The 18,698-nt window shown below is 43.1% G+C and overlaps 1 long non-coding RNA gene across 15 annotated transcripts in view; it reads left to right on the plus strand.

The window, feature by feature from the left end:
• The window catches only part of LOC307181240, a 1,005,010-nt gene that overhangs the window by 563,028 nt on the left and 423,284 nt on the right, over positions 1 to 18,698 (plus strand). Inside the window, exons 1-2 of one of the 15 annotated variants that reach the window (XR_013826210.1) lie at positions 3,761 to 3,800; positions 13,195 to 13,280. The exons of 12 other annotated variants lie outside the window; for them this stretch is intronic. This is a non-coding gene — a long non-coding RNA (uncharacterized lncRNA). Of the gene's footprint in view, positions 1 to 3,760; positions 3,801 to 5,314; positions 5,384 to 13,194; positions 13,281 to 18,698 lie in introns of those variants that run through there. 2 more of the 15 variants (XR_013826206.1, XR_013826211.1) reach the window with 2 other exon arrangements.

An 18,698-nucleotide genomic window follows, 5' to 3' on the forward strand; every position in this document is an offset into this window, starting at 1 on the left:
GGGGAGGAAAACTGAGACATATTTGAACACGTCTCCCGTTCACATGGTTGATCATACTTGGGTTCCACATGCATGTTTTAGCTGAAGGAAGAATACCTTAAACCTGGAGAGTTGAGACCCGTGGAATGGGTACCATGCAATATGACTTCAAAGGGTCTTCATTTGCTCACCGAACCTCTCCAATCCTATCACTGCTGCGTTTATGCCCCTGTACACATGCTTGATTCTCTTTTGGAGACATAGCAATCCATAGGTTTTAAGATACTTACTAGTCAGGTACATTCTTAGGCGTTTAATATGCGGTGTTGAGTCCATTTCGTTGAGCAAGGAGTAGCTCTTGTCTATTCCATATTTGACTTAAGGAACTTTATCTGTGCTCATTTCAATCTCTGGTTTTATGCAGCACCCCAACTCACCTTTACCCTTAAGCAAGCATAAGTTGGTTTTCTAAATTTGAGACCCTGTTCTGTTCTGTAATTCAGTTCCTGTGTAGCCAAGTTTACATTCCATGTATTACTGATATCTTATTATGGTTCATTTTCTGTGTGACTTATTTCAGTTAGAATCATCCTACCTGAATCCACTCATTGTGATGCTAAGGGCCTGATGACATAGATTTCATTGCTGAGTGATATTGCTTTGTAAGTAAATACCACAACTTCTTTATCCATTTTTCACTTTCTGCGATGTTGAACTTGTACTGTAAATGAGGTTCTTGTAAACAGAGGCGTCCCAAACTTTGGGGTGGCTGTGTCTTTTTGATTTTAATTTCCCTAAGCTATAGGACCATAAGTGGCAGTGCCCTAGGCTCTGTTGCTTTGTTTTTTAGATGTTTCAGGAAACACCATACACTTCTCCCGAGTGTCTGTTGCCAATTTACATCCCGCCCATCAGCATAACAAGGCTCCCAGTTCTCCATGGCCTGTCCTGCCTTTCTGGATTTTACACTTTTTTCAGATGGCCCTTTTGACCGGGGGGAAGTGAGACTTCATTGTAGTGCAGATTTCCTTTGCAAGCTTGCTTGGTTGGCCAAAAAGGGCGTATGCGTTTTTTCCTGAATATATTCAGGAAAAAATGCATACGCCCTTTTTGGCCAAGTGCATCATTGTGGACGTTCTGCCTCTTTTCCTATGCTTTCAATGCAATTCCAGTCTACCTCCTGAAATCGGTTTCCTGCAATTCTGCCCCGCTTTCAAGTCCTCTTGGCAGCCTTACTTCAGTCTATTTTTGGACGATAGCTGTCATTTATAACTCTGCAGGTTTGTGAATTACAGTGCCCCTGAGCTCCTTTCTTCAACTCGCTTTCTTGTGACCTGGCCGCAACACCGCAGGATGGCTTCAGGCCCTAATCTGATTCTGGCATGGCACGCTGAGCCTTTGGTTAATTCCTCTTCCTGGTAGGAAATGAGAGTTAAATTTGCCCGTCCAGACACCTCCAGCTAGTCTCCATTGGTTCTCGCTATTCCTGTTCATCTTCCGCAGAAATTGCAAACTGGGCCAAACAGGAGGTTAAAGGGACTGACTCTCCAAGTCGGGAGAGTGTTAGTAAAGCGTCTGGAATGTTGCACCCGAGTACCAGGGTACGAAAATTGAGACATATTTGAACACGTCTCCCGATCACATGGTTGATCATACTCTAGGTTCCACATGCATGTTTTAGATGAAGGAAGAATACCTTAAACCTAGGTAGTTGAAACACGTGGAATGGGTACCCTGCAATATGAGTTCAAAGGGTCTTCATTTGCTCACCCAACCTCTCCAATCCTACCACTGCTGCGTTTATGCCCCTGTACACATGCTTGATTCTCTTTTGGAGACATAGCAATCCATAGGTTTTAAGATACTTACAAGTCAGGTACATTCTTAGGCGTTTAATATGCGTTGTTGAGTCCATTTCGTTGAGCAAGGAGTAGCTCTTGTCTATTCCATATTTGGCTTAAGGAACTTTATCTGTGCTCATTTCAATCTCTGGTTTTATGCAGCACCCCAACTCACCTTTACCCTTAAGCAAGCATAAGTTGGTTTTCTAAATTTGAGTCCCTGTTCTGTTCTGTAATTCAGTTCCTGTGTAGCCAAGTTTACATTCCGTGTATTACTGATATCTTATGATGTTTCTTTTTCTGTGTGACTTACTTCAGTTAGAATCATCATACCTGAATCCACTCATTGTGCTGCTAAGGGCCTGATGACACAGATTTCATTGCTGAGTGATATTGCTTTGTAAGTAAATACCACAACTTCTTTATCCATTTTTCACTTTCTGCGATGTTGAACTTGTACTGTAAACGAGGTTCTTGTAAACAGAGCGGTTCCAAACTTTGGGGTGGCTGTGTCTTTTTGATTTTAATTTCCCTAAGCTATAGGACCATAAGTGGAAGTGCCCTAGGTTCTGTTGCTTTGTTTTTTAGATGTTTCAGGAAACACCATACACTTCTCCCGAGTGGTTGTTGGCAATTTACATCCCGCCCATCAGCATAACAAGGCTCCCAGTTCTCCATGGCCTGTCCTGCCTTTCTGGATTTTACACTTTTTTCAGATGGCCCTTCTGACCGGGGGGAAGTGAGACTTCATTGTAGTGCAGATTTCCTTTGCAAGCTTGCTTGGTTGGCCAAAAAGGACGTATGCGTTTTTTCCTGAATATATTCAGGAAAAAACGCATACGCCCTTTTTGGCCAAGTGCATCATTGTGGACGTTCTGCCTCTTTTCCTATGCTTTCAATGTAATTCCAGTCTACCTCCTGAAATCGGTTTCCTGCAATTCTGCCCCGCTTTCAAGTCCTCTTGGCAGCCTTACTTCAGTCTATTTTTGGACGATAGCTGTCATTTATAACTCTGCAGGTTTGTGAATTACAGTGCCCCTGAGCTCCTTTCTTCAACTCGCTTTCTTGTGACCTGGCCGCAACACCGCAGGATGGCTTCAGGCCCTAATCTGGTTGCGGCATGGCACGCTGAGCCTTTGGTTATTTCCTCTTCCTGGTGGGAAATGAGAGTTAAATTTGCCCGTCCAGACACCTCCAGCTAGCCTCTCATTGGTTCTCGCTATTCCTGTTCATCTTCCGCAGAAATTGCAAACTGGGCCAAACAGGAGGTTAAAGGGACTGACTCTCCAAGTGGGGAGAGTGTTAGTAAAGCGTCTGGAATGTTGCACCCGAGTACCAGGGGAGGAAAACTGAGACATATTTGAACACGTCTCCCGATCACATGGTTGATCATACTCTAGGTTCCACATGCATGTTTTAGCTGAAGGAAGAATACCTTAAACTTGGGTAGTTGAAACCCGTGGAATGGGTACCATGCAATATGACTTCAAAGGGTCTTCATTTGCTCACCGAACCTCTCCAATCCTATCACTGCTGCGTTTATGCCCCTGTACACATGCTTGATTCTCTTTCGGAGACATAGCAATCCATAGGTTTTAAGATACTTACTAGTCAGGTACATTCTTAGGCGTTTAATATGGGGTGTTGAGTCCATTTCGTTGAGCAAGGAGTAGCTCTTGTCTATTCCGTATTTGGCTTAAGGAACTTTATCTGTGCTCATTTCAATCTCTGGTTTTATGCAGCACCCCAACTCACCTTTACCCTTAAGCAAGAATAAGTTGGTTTTCTAAATTTGAGACCCTGTTCTGTTCTGTAATTCAGTTCCTGTGTAGCCAAGTTTACATTCCGTGTATTACTGATATCTTATGATGTTTCTTTTTCTGTGTCACTTATTTCAGTTAGAATCATCATACCTGAATCCACTCATTGTGCTGCTAAGGGCCTGATGACACAGATTTCATTGTTGAGTGATATTGCTTTGTAAGTAAATACCACAACTTCTTTATCCATTTTTCACTTTCTGCGATGTTGAACTTGTACTGTAAACGAGGTTCTTGTAAACAGAGCCGTTCCAAACTTTGGGGTGGCTGTGTCTTTTTGATTTTAATTTCCCTAAGCTATAGGACTATAAGTGGAAGTGCCCTAGGTTCTGTTGCTTTGTTTTTTACATGTTTCAGGAAACACCATACACTTCTCCCGAGTGTCTGTTGGCAATTTACATCCCGCCCATCAGCATAACAAGGCTCCCAGTTCTCCATGGCCTGTCCTGCCTTTCTGGATTTTACACTTTTTTCAGATGGCCCTTTTGACCGGGGAGAAGTGAGACTTCATTGTAGTGCAGATTTCCTTTGCAAGCTTGCTTGGTTGGCCAAAAAGGGCGTATGCGTTTTTTCCTGAATATATTCAGGAAAAAACGCATACGCCCTTTTTGGCCAAGTGCATCATTGTGGACGTTCTGCCTCTTTTCCTATGCTTTCAATGCAATTCCAGTCTACCTCCTGAAATCGGTTTCCTGCAATTCTGCCCCGCTTTCAAGTCCTCTTGGCAGCCTTACTTCAGTCTATTTTTGGACGATAGCTGTCATTTATAACTCTGCAGGTTTGTGAATTACAGTGCCCCTGAGCTCCTGTCTTCAACTCGCTTTCTTGTGACCTGGCCGCAACACCACAGGATGGCTTCAGGCCCTAATCTGGTTCCGGCCCGGCATGCTGAGCCTTTGGTTAATTCCTCTTCCTGGTGGGAAATGAGAGTTAAATTTGCCCGTCCAGACACCTCCAGCTAGCCTCTCATTGGTTCTTGCTATTCCTGTTCATCTTCCGCAGAAATTGCAAACTGGGCCAACAGGAGGTTAAAGGCGCTGACTCTCCAAGTGGGGAGAGTGTTAGTAAAGCGTCTGGAATGTTGCACCCGAGTACCAGGGGAGGAAAACTGAGACATATTTGAACACGTCTCCCGATCACATGGTTGATCATACTCTAGGTTCCACATGCATGTTTTAGCTGAAGGAAGAATATCTTAAACCTGGGTAGTTGAAACCCGTGGAATGGGTACCATGCAATATGACTTCAAAGGGTCTTCATTTGCTCACCGAACCTCTCCAATCCTATCACTGCTGCGTTTATGCCCCTGTACACATGCTTGATTCTCTTTCGGAGACATAGCAATCCATAGGTTTTAAGATACTTACTAGTCAGGTACATTCTTAGGTGTTTAATATGGGGTGTTGAGTCCATTTCGTTGAGCAAGGAGTAGCTCTTGTCTATTCCATATTTGGCTAAAGGAACTTTATCTGTGCTCATTTCAATCTCTGGTTTTATGCAGCACCCCAACTCACCTTTACCCTTAAGCAAGAATAAGTTGGTTTTCTAAATTTGAGACCCTGTTCTGTTCTGTAATTCAGTTCCTGTGTAGCCAAGTTTACATTCCGTGTATTACTGATATCTTATGATGTTTCTTTTTCTGTGTCACTTATTTCAGTTAGAATCATCATACCTGAATCCACTCATTGTGCTGCTAAGTGCCTGATGACACAGATTTCATTGCTGAGTGATATTGCTTTGTAAGTAAATACCACAACTTCTTTATCCATTTTTCACTTTCTGCGATGTTGAACTTGTACTGTAAACGAGGTTCTTGTAAACAGAGCCGTTCCAAACTTTGGGGTGGCTGTGTCTTTTTGATTTTAATTTCCCTAAGCTATAGGACTATAAGTGGAAGTGCCCTAGGTTCTGTTGCTTTGTTTTTTACATGTTTCAGGAAACACCATACACTTCTCCCGAGTGGTTGTTGGCAATTTACATCCCGCCCTTCAGCATAACAAGGCTCCCAGTTCTCCATGGCCTGTCCTGCCTTTCTGGATTTTACACTTTTTTCAGATGGCCCTTTGGACCGGGGAGAAGTGAGACTTCATTGTAGTGCAGATTTCCTTTGCAAGCTTGCTTGGTTGGCCAAAAAGGGCGTATGCGTTTTTTCCTGAATATATTCAGGAAAAAACGCATACGCCCTTTTTGGCCAAGTGCATCATTGTGGACGTCCTGCCTCTTTTCCTATGCTTTCAATGCAATTCCAGTCTACCTCCTGAAATCGGTTTCCTGCAATTCTGCCCCGCTTTCAAGTCCTCTTGGCAGCCTTACTTCAGTCTATTTTTGGACGATAGCTGTCATTTATAACTCTGCAGGTTTGTGAATTACAGTGCCCCTGAGCTCCTGTCTTCAACTCGCTTTCTTGTGACCTGGCCGCAACACCACAGGATGGCTTCAGGCCCTAATCTGGTTCCGGCCCGGCATGCTGAGCCTTTGGTTAATTCCTCTTCCTGGTGGGAAATGAGAGTTAAATTTGCCCGTCCAGACACCTCCAGCTAGCCTCTCATTGGTTCTTGCTATTCCTGTTCATCTTCCGCAGAAATTGCAAACTGGGCCAACAGGAGGTTAAAGGCGCTGACTCTCCAAGTGGGGAGAGTGTTAGTAAAGCGTCTGGAATGTTGCACCCGAGTACCAGGGGAGGAAAACTGAGACATATTTGAACACGTCTCCCGATCACATGGTTGATCATACTCTAGGTTCCACATGCATGTTTTAGCTGAAGGAAGAATATCTTAAACCTGGGTAGTTGAAACCCGTGGAATGGGTACCATGCAATATGACTTCAAAGGGTCTTCATTTGCTCACCGAACCTCTCCAATCCTATCACTGCTGCGTTTATGCCCCTGTACACATGCTTGATTCTCTTTCGGAGACATAGCAATCCATAGGTTTTAAGATACTTACTAGTCAGGTACATTCTTAGGCGTTTAATATGGGGTGTTGAGTCCATTTCGTTGAGCAAGGAGTAGCTCTTGTCTATTCCATATTTGGCTTAAGGAACTTTATCTGTGCTCATTTCAATCTCTGGTTTTATGCAGCACCCCAACTCACCTTTACCCTTAAGCAAGAATAAGTTGGTTTTCTAAATTTGAGACCCTGTTCTGTTCTGTAATTCAGTTCCTGTGTAGCCAAGTTTACATTCCGTGTATTACTGATATCTTATGATGTTTCTTTTTCTGTGTCACTTATTTCAGTTAGAATCATCATACCTGAATCCACTCATTGTGCTGCTAAGGGCCTGATGACACAGATTTCATTGCTGAGTGATATTGCTTTATAAGTAAATACCACAACTTCTTTATCCATTTTTCACTTTCTGCGATGTTGAACTTGTACTGTAAACGAGGTTCTTGTAAACAGAGCCGTTCCAAACTTTGGGGTGGCTGTGTCTTTTTGATTTTAATTTCCCTAAGCTATAGGACTATAAGTGGAAGTGCCCTAGGTTCTGTTGCTTTGTTTTTTACATGTTTCAGGAAACACCATACACTTCTCCCGAGTGGTTGTTGGCAATTTACATCCCGCCCTTCAGCATAACAAGGCTCCCAGTTCTCCATGGCCTGTCCTGCCTTTCTGGATTTTACACTTTTTTCAGATGGCCCTTTGGACCGGGGAGAAGTGAGACTTCATTGTAGTGCAGATTTCCTTTGCAAGCTTGCTTGGTTGGCCAAAAAGGGCGTATGCGTTTTTTCCTGAATATATTCAGGAAAAAACGCATACGCCCTTTTTGGCCAAGTGCATCATTGTGGACGTCCTGCCTCTTTTCCTATGCTTTCAATGCAATTCCAGTCTACCTCCTGAAATCGGTTTCCTGCAATTCTGCCCCGCTTTCAAGTCCTCTTGGCAGCCTTACTTCAGTCTATTTTTGGACGATAGCTGTCATTTATAACTCTGCAGGTTTGTGAATTACAGTGCCCCTGAGCTCCTGTCTTCAACTCGCTTTCTTGTGACCTGGCCGCAACACCACAGGATGGCTTCAGGCCCTAATCTGGTTCCGGCCCGGCATGCTGAGCCTTTGGTTAATTCCTCTTCCTGGTGGGAAATGAGAGTTAAATTTGCCCGTCCAGACACCTCCAGCTAGCCTCTCATTGGTTCTTGCTATTCCTGTTCATCTTCCGCAGAAATTGCAAACTGGGCCAACAGGAGGTTAAAGGCGCTGACTCTCCAAGTGGGGAGAGTGTTAGTAAAGCGTCTGGAATGTTGCACCCGAGTACCAGGGGAGGAAAACTGAGACATATTTGAACACGTCTCCCGATCACATGGTTGATCATACTCTAGGTTCCACATGCATGTTTTAGCTGAAGGAAGAATATCTTAAACCTGGGTAGTTGAAACCCGTGGAATGGGTACCATGCAATATGACTTCAAAGGGTCTTCATTTGCTCACCGAACCTCTCCAATCCTATCACTGCTGCGTTTATGCCCCTGTACACATGCTTGATTCTCTTTCGGAGACATAGCAATCCATAGGTTTTAAGATACTTACTAGTCAGGTACATTCTTAGGCGTTTAATATGGGGTGTTGAGTCCATTTCGTTGAGCAAGGAGTAGCTCTTGTCTATTCCATATTTGGCTTAAGGAACTTTATCTGTGCTCATTTCAATCTCTGGTTTTATGCAGCACCCCAACTCACCTTTACCCTTAAGCAAGAATAAGTTGGTTTTCTAAATTTGAGACCCTGTTCTGTTCTGTAATTCAGTTCCTGTGTAGCCAAGTTTACATTCCGTGTATTACTGATATCTTATGATGTTTCTTTTTCTGTGTGACTTATTTCAGTTAGAATCATCATACCTGAATCCACTCATTTTGCTGCTAAGGGCCTGATGACACAGATTTCATTGCTGAGTGATATTGCTTTGTAAGTAAATACCACAACTTCTTTATCCATTTTTCACTTTCTGCGATGTTGAACTTGTACTGTAAACGAGGTTCTTGTAAACAGAGCCGTTCCAAACTTTGGGGTGGCTGTGTCTTTTTGATTTTAATTTCCCTAAGCTATAGGACCATAAGTGGAAGTGCCCTAGGTTCTGTTGCTTTGTTTTTTAGATGTTTCAGGAAACACCATACACTTCTCCCGAGTGGTTGTTGGCAATTTACATCCCGCCCATCAGCATAACAAGGCTCCCAGTTCTCCATGGCCTGTCCTGCCTTTCTGGATTTTACACTTTTTTCAGATGGCCCTTTTGACCGGGGGGAAGTGAGACTTCATTGTAGTGCAGATTTCCTTTGCAAGCTTGCTTGGTTGGCCAAAAAGGGCGTATGCGTTTTTTCCTGAATATATTCAGGAAAAAACAGATACGCCCTTTTTGGCCAAGTGCATCATTGTGGACGTTCTGCCTCTTTTCCTATGCTTTCAATGCAATTCCAGTCTACCTCCTGAAATCGGTTTCCTGCAATTCTGCCCCGCTTTCAAGTCCTCTTGGCAGCCTTACTTCAGTATATTTTTGGACGATAGCTGTCATTTATAACTCTGCAGGTTTGTGAATTACAGTGCCCCTGAGCTCCTTTCTTCAACTCGCTTTCTTTTGAGCTGGCCGCAACACCGCAGGATGGCTTCAGGCCCTAATCTGTTTCCGGTACGGCACACTGCGCCTTTGGTTATTTCCTCTTCCTGGTGGGAAATGAGAGTTAAATTTGCCCGTCCAGACACCTCCAGCTAGCCTCTCATTGGTTCTCGCTATTCCTGTTCATCTTCCGCAGAAATTGCAAACTGGGCCAAACAGGAGGTTAAAGGGACTGACTCTCCAAGTCGGGAGAGTGTTAGTAAAGCGTCTGGAATGTTGCACCCGAGTACCAGGGTACGAAAACTGAGACATATTTGAACACGTCTCCCGATCACATGGTTGATCATACTCTGAGTTCCACATGCATATTTTAGCTGAAGGAAGAATACCTAAAACCTGGGTAGTTGAAACCCGTGGAATGGGTACCATGCAATATGACTTCAAAGGGTCTTCATTTGCTCACCGAACCTCTCCAATCCTATCACTGCTGCGTTTATGCCCCTGTACACATGCTTGATTCTCTTTCGGAGACATAGCAATCCATAGGTTTTAAGATACTTACTAGTCAGGTACATTCTTAGGCGTTTAATATGCGGTGTTGAGTCCATTTCGTTGAGCAAGGAGTAGCTCTTGTCTATTCCATATTTGGCTTAAGGAACTTTATCTGTGCTCATTTCAATCTCTGGTTTTATGCAGCACCCCAACTCACCTTTCCCCTTAAGCAAGCATAAGTTGGTTTTCTAAATTTGAGACCCTGTTCTGTTTTGGAATGCAGTTCCTGTGTAGCCAAGTTTACATTCCGTGTATTAGTGATATCTTATGATGTTTCTTTTTCTGTGTGACTTATTTCAGTTAGAATCATCGTACCTGAATCCACTCATTATGCTGCTACGGGCCTGATGACATAGATTTCATTGCTGAGTGATACTGCATTGTACGTAAGTACCACAAGTTCTTTATCCATTTTTCACTTTCTGTGATATTGAACTTGTACGGTAAACGAGGTTCTTGTAAACGGAGGCGTCCCAAACTTTGGGGTGGCTGTGTCTTTTTGATTTTAATTTCCCTAAGCTATAGGACCATAAGTGGAAGTGCCCTAGGCTCTGTTGCTTTGTTTTTTAGATGTTTCAGGAAACACCATACACTTCTCCTGAGTGGTTGTTGGCAATTTACATCCCGCCCATCAGCATAACAAGGCTCCCAGTTCTCCATGGCCTGTCCTGCCTTTCTGGATTTTACACTTTTTTCAGATGGCCGTTTTGACCGGGGGGAAGTGAGACTTCATTGTAGTGCAGATTTTCTTTGCAAGCTTGCTTGGTTGGCCAAAAAGGGCGTATGCGTTTTTTCCTGAATATATTCAGGAAAAAATGCATACGCCCTTTTTGGCCAAGTGCATCATTTGTGGACGTTCTGCCTCTTTTCCTATGCTTTCAATGCAATTCCAGTCTACCTCCTGAAATCGGTTTCCTGCAATTCTGCCCCGCTTTCAAGTCCTCTTGGCAGGCTTACTTCAGTCTATTTTTGGACGATAGCTGTCATTTATAACTCTGCAGGTTTGTGAATTACAGTGCCCCTGAGCTCCTTTCTTCAACTTGCTTTCTTGTGACCTGGCCGCAACACCGCAGGATGGCTTCAGGCCCTAATCTGGTTCCGGCACAGCACGCTGAGCCTTTGGTTATTTCCTCTTCATGGTGGGAAATGAGAGTTAAATTTGCCCGTCCAGACACCTCCAGCTAGTCTCTCATTGGTTCTCGCTATTCCTGTTCATCTTCCGCAGAAATTGCAAACTGGGCCAAACAGGAGGTTAAAGGTGCTGACTCTCCAAGTGGGGAGAGTGTTAGTAAAGCGTCTGGAATGTTGTACCCGAGTACCAGGGTACGAAAACTGAGACATATTTGAACACGTCTCCCGATCACATGGTTGATCATACTCTAGGTTCCACATGCATGTTTTAGCTGAAGGAAGAATACCTTAAACCTGGGTAGTTGAAACCCGTGTAATGGGTACCATGCAATATGACTTCAAAGGGTCTTCATTTGCTCACGAACCTCTCCAGTCCTATCACTGCTGCGTTTATGCCCCTGTACACATGCTTGATTCTCTTTCGGAGACATAGCAATCCATAGGTTTTAAGATACTTACTAGTCAGGTACATTCTTAGGCGTTTAATATGCGTTGTTGAGTCCATTTCGTTGAGCAAGGAGTAGCTCTTGTCTATTCCATATTTGGCTTAAGGAACTTTATCTGTGCTCATTTCAATCTCTGGTTTTATGCAGCACCCCAACTCACCTTTCCCCTTAAGCAAGCATAAGTTGGTTTTCTAAATGTGAGACCCTGTTCTGTTCTGTAATTCAGTTCCTGTGTAGCCAAGTTTACATTCCGTGTATTACTGATATCTTATGATGTTTCTTTTTCTGTGTGACTTATTTCAGTTAGAATCATCATACCTGAATCCACTCATTGTGCTGCTAAGGGCCTGATGACATAGATTTCATTGCTGAGTGATATTGCTTTGTAAGTAAATACCACAACTTCTTTATCCATTTTTCACTTTCTGCGATGTTGAACTTGTACTGTAAACGAGGTTCTTGTAAACAGAGCCGTCCCAAACTTTGGGGTGGCTGTGTCTTTTTGATTTTAATTTCCCTAAGCTATAGGACCATAAGTGGAAGTGCCCTAGGCTCTGTTGCTTTGTCTTTTAGATGTTTCAGGAAACACCATACACTTCTCCCGAGTGTCTGTTGGCAATTTACATCCCGCCCATCAGCATAACAAGGCTCCCAGTTCTCCATGGCCTGTCCTGCCTTTCTGGATTTTACACTTTTTTCAGATGGCCCTTTTGACCGGGGGGAAGTGAGACTTCATTGTAGTGCAGATTTCCTTTGCAAGCTTGCTTGGTTGGCCAAAAAGGGCGTATGCGTTTTTTCCTGAATATATTCAGGAGAAAACACATACGCCCTTTTTGGCCAAGTGCATCATTGTCGAGTTTCTGACTCTCTTCATATGCTTTCAATGCAATTCCAGTCTACCTCCTGAAATCGGTTTCCTGCAATTCTGCCCCGCTTTCAAGTCCTCTTGGCAGCCTTACTTCAGTCTATTTTTGGACGATAGCTGTCATTTATAACTCTGCAGGTTTGTGAGTTACAGTGCCCCTGAGCTCCTTTCTTCAACTCGTTTTCTTGTGAGCTGGCTGCAACACCGCTGGATGGCTTCAGGCCCTAATCTGGTTCCGGCACGGCATGCTGAGCCTTTGGTTATTTCCTCTTTCTGGTGGGAAATGAGAGTTAAATTTGCCCGTCCAGACACCTCCAGCTAGTCTCTCATTGGTTCTCCCTATTCCTGTTCATCTTCCGCAGAAATTGCAAACGGGGCCAAACAGGAGGTTAAAGGTGCTGACTCTCCAAGTGGGGAGAGTGTTAGTAAAGCGTCTGGAATGTTGCACCCGAGTACCAGGGGAGGAAAACTGAGACATATTTGAACACGTCTCCCGTTCACACGGTTGATCATACTCTGGGTTCCACATGCATGTTTTAGCTGAAGGAAGAATACCTTAAACCTGGAGAGTTGAGACCCGTGTAATGGGTACCATGCAATATGACTTCAAAGGGTCTTCATTTGCTCACCGAACCTCTCCAATCCCATCACTGCTGCGTTTATGCCCCTGTACACACGCTTAATTCTCTTTTGGAGACATAGCAATCCATAGGTTTTAAGATACTTACTAGTCAGGTACATTCTTAGGCGTTTAATATGGAGTGTTGAGTCCATTTCGTTGAGCAAGGAGTAGCTCTTGTCTATTCCATATTTGGCTTAAGGAACTTTATCTGTGCTCATTTCAATCTCTGGTTTTATGCAGCACCCCAACTCACCTTCCCCCTTAAGCAAGCATAAGTTGGTTTTCTAAACTTGAGACACTGTTCTGTTTTGTAATTCAGTTCATGTGTAGCCAAGTTCACATTCTGTGTATTAGTGATACCTTATGATGTTTCTTTTCTGTGTGACTTATTTCAGTTCGAATCATCATACCTGAATCCACTCATTATGCTGCTACGGGCCTGATGACATAGATTTCATTGCTGAGTGATATTGCATTGTACGTAAGTACCACAAGTTCTTTATCCATTTTTCACTTTCTGCGATATTGAACTTGTACTGTAAACGAGGTTCTTGTAAACAGAGCCGTCCCAAACTTTGGGGTGGCTGTGTCTTTTTGATTTTAATTTCCCTAAGCTATAGGACCATAAGTGGAAGTGCCCTAGGTTCTGTTGCTTTGTTTTTTAGATGTTTCAGGAAACACCATACACTTCTCCAGAGTGGCTGTTGGCAATTTACATCCCGCCCATCAGCATAAGAAGGCTCCCAGTTCTCCATGTCCTGTCGTGCCTTTATGGATTTTACACTTTTTTCAGATGGCCCTTTTGACCAGGTGGAAATGAGACTTCATTGTAGTGCAGATTTCCTTTGCAAGCTTGCTTGGTTGGCCAAAAAGTGCGTATGCGTTTTTTCCTGAATATATTCAGGAAAAAACACATACGCCCTTTTTGGCCAAGTGCATCATTGTCGAGTTTCTGACTCTCTTCATATGCTTTCAATGCAATTCCAGTCTACCTCCTGAAATCGGTTTCCTGCAATTCTGCCTTGCTTTCAATGCCTCTTCATAGCCTTACCTCAATATATTTTTTAAAAATAGTTGGCCTTTATAACTCTGTAGGTTTTTGAATTGCAGTGGCCCTTAGCTCCATTTTTTAGCTCTTATTTTTGTGGTATTGCCCCATAACCACAGGATTCCTTGAAGCCCTTTTTTTCTTCTGGGGCACCTGCTGTGCCTTTGGTTAATTCTTCTTACTGATGTGATATTAGAGTGACATGTGCCCATTGAAACCGCTACAGCTAGTTTCTCACTGGTTCCCCCTATTCCCATTCATCCTCTGCACTAACTGCAGACTGTGCGATACCAGAACTTAAAGGCATTGACTCCATGTGGGGATGTTGTTAGTAAAGCGGCTGGAATGTCGATCCGGAGCCCCAGGAGAGGAAAAATGAGGTGCGTTTTAGAAACCTTTCCCGATCATATGGTATACCAGTCGCTGGGTTTCCCAAGCATGGTTTAGCTGTAGGAAGATTCCCTTCAACCTGGAGTGTTGGGACCCTTGGACTGAGTAGCATGAAGTATTGCATTAAACTTTCGGCAGTTGCTCACCAAAGCTCACCAATCCTGTCAGCCCCAAGTGTCCAGCCTTATGTCTTATCCAGCTGTGGGTTTATATGTGGTCAATCCAGGTTGCATCACAGCCCCTGAGCGAATTTTGTAAGAATTTTTCTCTCTTTCATTGTTTCAGCGTTTTGTTTTTAAAATTTATTTCTATAATGGGGTTTAGCTCCTTTTCACTGCTGTGTTTGTGCCGCTCTGCACACACTTGATTCCCTTATGGAGATATATCAATACATGGGTTTTAAGATTCTTATTCCTCAGATATATTTCTCTGCGGTGTATAGGGTGTGTTGAGGCCTGTTCATTGAGCAAGGTGTAGATCTTGTCTAATACCTATTTGGTTTATTGAACGGTATCTGTGCTAATTTCAAACTCTGGTTTTATGCATCACCCCACCTCTCCTTTCCCCTTAAGCTGACATAAGTGTGTTTTCTAAGTGTGAGACACTGTTCTGTTCTGTAATTCATTTCTTGTGCAGCCATATTTACCCTCCCTCTATAAGTGATATCTTATGATATGTTTCTTTTTCTGTTTGACTTATTTCAAGTAGTATTATCGGACCTAAATCCACTCTTTATCCTTCTACTAGCCTTATTACATTGATTTCATGGTGAAGAGATATTCCATTGTACATAAGTACCACATCTTCTTTATCATTGTTCTCTTTCCTGGGATATTTAAGGTGTACTGAAGTTGAGGTTCTTGTAAACAGAGTAGCCCTAAACTGTGGTGTGCTTGTGTCTTGTTGATTTTTAGACTTCCCTAGATATACTCCCATGATTGGAAGTGTCCTATGCTCTGTAGCTCTGTTTTTTAGATGATTTAGGAACCACCATACACTTCTCCAGAGTGGCTCTCGGCAGTTCACACACTGCCCATCAGCGTATAAAGGCTCCCTGTTCTCCATGGCCTGTCCTGCATTTCTGGTTTTTACAATTTTTTAGGATGGCCCTTTTGACCGGTGGGAAGTGAGACTTCTTTGTTGTGCACATTTGCATTGCTTGCTTGCTTCATTGCCCATAAAGTGCGTATGCGTTTTTTCCTGGATATAATCAGGAAAAAACGCATACGCCCTTTTGGGCCAACTGCATCATTGTCGAAATTCTGCTGCTTTTCATGTGCGTTAAAGACGAGTCCAATCTATCTCTTGAAATCTGTTTCTTGCAATTCTGTCTTGCATTCAGATCCTCTTCTTTGCCTTACCTCAACATATTTTTGGACGTTAGTTTTCATTTATAACTCTGCAGGTTTGTGAATTGCAGTGACCCTGAGCTCCATTTTTTAAGTTGCTCTTTTGTGAGCTGGCCTCAAACCCACAGGATTGCTTCAGGCCCTATTTTGGCTCCGGCGAGGCAGGCTGAGCCTTTCTTTAATTCTTATTCTTAATGGGAAATTAGAGTGATATGTGCCCGTCCAAACCCCTACAACTCTTCTCTCATTGGTTCCCCCTCTTCCCGTTCATCCTCCTCACAATTTGCAAAATGTGTGAAACAGAAGTTTAAATGTGCTGATTCTCCAAGTGGGGAGATTCTAAGTAGCGTGGCTGGAATGGTGAACAGGAGCACCAGGAGAGGATAAATGAGGTGCATTTTAGACACATCTCCCGATCACATGGTGTACAGTCCTCTGGGTTTTCCATGCATGTTTTAGCTGTAGGAAGATCCCTTGAACCTGCAGATTTGGGACCCATTGAATGGGTACCAGGTAGTATTACTTTAAAGGGTGTGCATTTCCTCACCCAACCTCACATTTCTCTTAGCGCAAACAGTTTCCAGCCTTATGTCTCATCCTGCTGTGGGTCTAGATGTGTTCAATCCATGTTGCATCACCGTCCCTGAGGAAAAGTTGTAAGAGGTTTTCTCTGTCTCTCTGTCGTTTATTTTTTTCAATTTATTACTATATTGGTTACAGCTGATTTTCAAAGCTCTGTTTCTTGCTGCTGTACATCCACTTGATTCGCGTACAGAGAGACATCAATAAATTCTTTTTCAGATTCTTACCAGTCGTATATATTCTTTTCCAGTGACTTGAGTGTGCTGAGTGCAGTTCTTTTAGCTACCGTGTAGGCCTTGTTGATTATCAGTTTGGTATTTGGAATGGTATCTTTGCTAATTTCAACCTCCTGGATGATGCCTCACCCCTCCCCACCTTTCCCGTTTAGCAGCCTTATGCGTGTTTTCTACATATTTGACTATGTTTTTGTTTTGTAATTTATTTCATGTGTAGCCATTTTGGATTCCACCTTTAAGTGATATCTTATGATATGTGTCTTTTTCTTTTTGAATTCTGTCACTTAGAATGATCATACGTAACTCCTCCGGAGTCGTTACAACTGGCCATATTTCATTGATTTCCAGGCTGAATAATATTCCACTCTACCTAAGTACCACATCTCTATCCATTTTTTCCCTCCAGAGACATTTAAGTTATATCCTAGTCGAGGATCTTTTAAACAGAGAGGGGGTAAACATTGGGGTGCCTGTGTCCTCTCGATTTTTGTTTTTCCCAAGATATACGCCCATGAGTGCAAGTGCCCTATGCTCTGTAGCTCATTTTTTAGATGCTTTAGTAAACACAATACACTTCTCCAGAATGGCCGTTGGCAATATACATTTCCACTATAAGTCTCACAGGGCTCCCTCTTCTCGTTGCCCTGTCCTGCATTTCTGTTGTTTACGCTTTATGAGGATGGCTCTTCTGACTGATGCGAAGTGATATCTTTTGTAGTATTGACTTCCAGTGCCCACCTGTTTGGTTGGCTAAAAAAGTGTATGCCCTTTTCTTGAATATATACAGAAAAGAACGCATACACCCTTTTTGGCCAACTGCAATGTTGGCAATGTTCAGCTCCTTTTCTTGTGTTTAATGGCGAGTCCTTTCTACCTCCTCAAATCCCTTTCCTGCCATTCTCCCTTGCTTACAAGTCCTTTTCTCTGACTTTCCTCAAGACATTTTTCAGTGATGGATATTTTCAACTCTGCAGTTTTGTGAATTTTACTGCCCCTGAGTTCCATTGTTCAACTCGTGTTTATGGGAACTGGCCACAAAGCAGCGGGATTTCCTCAAGCCCTATACTGTTTCCATGGGCAACCCTAGCCTTTGGTCAATTCGTCTTCCTGATTGGAAATTAGAGTGACATGTGCCTGTCTGAACACCTAGGACTTGTCTCTCATTGTTCCTCATCCTTCCGCTTCATCCTCTGGACAAATTCCAAACTGTACGCAACAGGATGTTGACAGTGCTGACATCTCCAAGTGGGGAGACTGTTAGTAAAGACGCTGGAGGGGTGAACCCGAGCACCAGGAGATGAGGAGATGAGATGCCTTTTCCAAACTCTTCCCGATCAGACGGTATACCATCCTCTGGGTGTGACAGACATGTTTTAGCAGTAGGAAGAGTCCCATTCATGTAAGGAGAACACCAGGGCTTTTTCAAAATCAGTGTCTCCCCGAAACCCAAACTGGGGAAGTTTTTAAGCTACGGCTACACATATGTTCATTAAGGGCCTTGGGGAGTAGGCAGAGTCCAAACTTTAGATGATTGAAGTCTTCAGGGTCAGAAGCACTCACCACCAGCTTCCCTTAGGCTACACTTTAACTGTCATTGATAGATGATGTCAATAAAAATATCTATTCTTTTTCAGATTATTTCCCCTTATAGGTTATTGCAAAATGTTGAGTGTAGTTCCCTGTGCTATACAGTAGTTCCTTGTTGATGATCTATTTTATACATAGCAGTGTGTATGTGTTCATTCCAAACTGTTAATTTATCCCTCCTCCCACCTTTCCCCTTTGGTAATAATAAATTATAAGATTTTATACTTCTCAGAAATGGGGGAGCTGAAAGAGAGGTATCATTTTCAATGGAAAAGCATTTAAAACAAGATTGAAGGTTTAACCAAGATTATTAGCTGTACATCCTTGGAAAGAAATCACTTCGTTTCTCTAATATTGACCTGACAAATAAGACAAACCTTTTCACTGAACTTGCTTATAAAAAGTGATGGAAATATCAAATGGAAGTGTTAAAAACATCTTATTTTACCCGAGCCTTATACACTGTTCTATGTTAACTACAGTTTGGCTCACACATCTGTTCATTGAGGTTACAATAGTCTCAATTTCTGTTATTGATCCTCCAGAGTGGACCCCAACAAGTGTCCCCCTGCCCAGTGTCATTGGGGCCAAGAGATCGAGACTGAGTTTGGTTCACAAGCAAAGGAAACTTTATATTTTGATCAGAGAATGGAGAGGTGAGAGCATGCACTACCCCGTGGGCTGTGGGCTGGGCTGCTGTGTAGAGA

The sequence above is a fragment of the Stenella coeruleoalba genome (genome assembly GCF_951394435.1).
Source record: "Stenella coeruleoalba genome assembly, contig: scaffold_84, whole genome shotgun sequence".
Lineage (NCBI taxonomy): Eukaryota > Metazoa > Chordata > Mammalia > Artiodactyla > Delphinidae > Stenella > Stenella coeruleoalba.